General features: G+C 35.7%; 1 non-coding gene across 1 annotated transcript; it reads left to right on the top strand.

The window, feature by feature from the left end:
• Positions 1–1,335: 1,335 nt before the first annotated feature.
• LOC112788544 (small nucleolar RNA R71) lies at positions 1,336–1,443 on the top strand. Its single transcript, XR_003195904.1, has one exon. It is a non-coding gene; the product is annotated as a small nucleolar RNA R71 (small nucleolar RNA).
• Positions 1,444–2,893: the final 1,450 nt, after the last annotated feature.

Here is a 2,893-nt window from a genome sequence, read left to right as displayed (position 1 = left end):
GATGTAAAGGCCTTCAACCTTTACTAACACGTCCTCTACTTGTCCATAAGCCTGTTTTCTTGAATTGTCTGCCATCTCTAATGAGATTTTAGCAGCTTGCACCCCATAGATTCCCAGTTTCTCTATTATAGAGAGGGGCATGAGGTTTATTCCTGAACCAAGGTCACACAGAGCCTTAAAGATCATGGTGCCTATAGTACAAGGTATTATGAACTTTCCAGGATCCTGTCTCTTCTGAGGCAATGTCAGTTGATCCAGATCACTTAGTTCATTGATGAATAAGGGAGGTTCATCTTCCCAAGTTTCAATACCAAATAATTTGGCATTCAGCTTCATGATTGCACCAAGAAACTTGGCAGTTTGCTCTTCAGTAACATCCTCATTCTCTTCAGAAGAGGAATACTCATCAGAGCTCATGAATGGCATAAGGAGGTTCAATGGAATCTCTATGGTCTCTAGATGAGTCTTAGATTCCTTTGGTTCCTCAGAGGGAAGCTCCTTATTGATCACTGGACGTCCCAGGAGGTCTTCCTCCTTGGGATTCACGTCCTCTCCTTTCCTTACAGGTTCGGCCATGATGCTGATGTCAATGGCCTTGCACTCTCCTTTTGGATTCTCTTCTGTATTGCTTGGGAGAGTACTAGGAGGGATTTCAGTGATCCTTTTACTCAGCTGGCCCACTTGTGCTTCCAAATTTCTAATGGAAGACCTTATTTCATTCATGAAACTTACAGTGGCCTTAGATAGATCAGAGACTAAGTTTGCTAAATTAGAAGTATTTTGTTCAGAGTTCTCTGTTTGTTGCTGAGTGGATGATGGAAAAGGTTTATTATTGTTAAACCTGTTTCTTCCACCATTATTAAAGCCTTGTTGAGGCTTTTGATCCTTCCATGAGAAATTTGGATGATTTCTCCATGATGAGTTATAGGTGTTTCCATAAGGTTCACCTAAGTAATTCACCTCTGCTATTGCAGGGTTCTCAGGATCATAAGCTTCTTCTTCAGAAGATGCCTCTTGAGTACTGTTGGATGCAGCTTGCATTCCATTCAGACTCTAAGAAATCATATTGACTTGCTGAGTCATTATTTTGTTCTGAGCCAATATGGCATTCAGGGTATCAACCTCAAGAACTCCCTTCTTCATAGGCGTCCCATTATTCGCAGGATTCCTTTCAGAAGTGTACATGAACTGGTTATTAGCAACCATGTCAATGAGTTCTTGAACCTCTGCAGGCGTTTTCTTTAGGTGAATAGATCCACCTGCAGAGGTATCCAATGACATCTTAGATAACTCAGACAGACCATCATAGAATATATCCAGGATGGTCCATTCTGAAAGCATGTCAGAAGGACACTTTTTGGTCAGTCCTTTGTATCTCTCCCAAGCTTCATAGAGGGATTCACCTTCTTTCTGTCTGAAGGTTTGAACATCCACTCTAAGCTTGCTCAGCTTTTGAGGAGGAAAGAACTTGGCTAGGAAAGCCTTGACCAGCTTATCCCAAGAGTTCAGGCTATCCTTAGGTTGAGAGTCCAACCATACTCTAGCTCTGTCTCTTACAGCAAAAGGGAAAAGCATGAGCCTGTAGACTTCAGGATCTACTCCATTAGTCTTGACAGTATCACATATCTGCAAGAATTCAGTTAAAAACTGAAAAGAATCTTCAGATGGAAGTCCATGAAACTTGCAGTTCTACTGCATCAGAGAAACTAATTGAGGTTTCAGCTCAAAGTTGTTTGCTCCAATGGCAGGAATAGAGATGCTTCTTCCATGTAAATTGGAATTAGGTGCAGTAAAGTCACCAAGCATTCTCCTTGCATTATTGTTGTTGGGTTCGGCTGCCATCTCCTTTACTTGTTCAAAATTTTCAATAAGGTTATCTCTGGATTGTTGTAATTTAGCTTCTCTTAGTTTTCTCTTCAGAGTCCTTTCAGGTTCTGGATCTGCTTCAACAAGAATGCCTTTTTCTTTATCCCTGCTCATAAGAAAGAGAAGAGAAAAAGAAAAGAAGAGGAATCCTCTATGTCACAGTAAAGAGGTTCCTTATTGTTAGTAGAAGAAGAGAAGAAGAAGAAGAAATTTGAACACATATAGAAGAGGGGGGTTCGAATTTGGTGAGTGATGTGAGGAAGAGATGTTAGTAGATGAATAAATAATTAGAATAAGATGAGAGAGGGAGAGGATTTTCGAAAATAATTTTTGAAAAAGAGTTAGTAATTTTCGAAAATAGTTTTTGAAAAATGTTAGTAATTTTCGAAAATTAAGATTTTAAAAATTGAAATAATTAGTTAATTAAAAAGAAATTTTGAAAAAGGGGGAGATATTTTCGAAAATTAGAGAGAGAGAGAGTTAGTTAGGTAGTTTTGAAAAAGATAAGAAACAAACAAAAAGTTAGTTAGTTAGTTAAAACAAATTTTGAAAAGATAAGAAGTTAGGAAGTTAGAAAAGATATTTTGAAATCAAATTTTTGGAAAAGGTGAGATAAGAAGATTTTTTTTTGAAAAGATATGATAGAAATTAGTTTTTGAAAAAAAAATTTGATTTTTAAAATCACAATTAATGACTTGATTCACAAGAAATCACAAGATATGATTCTAGAACTCAAAGTTTGAATCTTTCTTAACAAGCAAGTAACAAACTTGAAATTTTTGAATCAAAACATTAATTGGTGGTGTTATTTTTGAAAATTATGTGATAAAGTTAAGAAAAAGATTTTTGAAAAATATTTTTATAATTTTCGAAAATAACTAAGAAAAATGAAAAAGATTTGATTTTTGAAAAAGATTTTGAAAAAGATAAGATTTTTCAAATTGAAAATTTGATTTGACTCATAAGAAACAACTAGATTTTAAAATTTTTTTTAAAAAGTCAAATCCAATTTTCGAATTTATGAGAA

This window comes from Arachis hypogaea, chromosome 20 (assembly GCF_003086295.3).
Source record: "Arachis hypogaea cultivar Tifrunner chromosome 20, arahy.Tifrunner.gnm2.J5K5, whole genome shotgun sequence".
Classification (NCBI taxonomy): Eukaryota; Viridiplantae; Streptophyta; class Magnoliopsida; order Fabales; family Fabaceae; genus Arachis; species Arachis hypogaea.
Note: the sequence above shows the minus strand (reverse complement) of the source record. Positions and strands in the feature narration are given on the sequence as shown.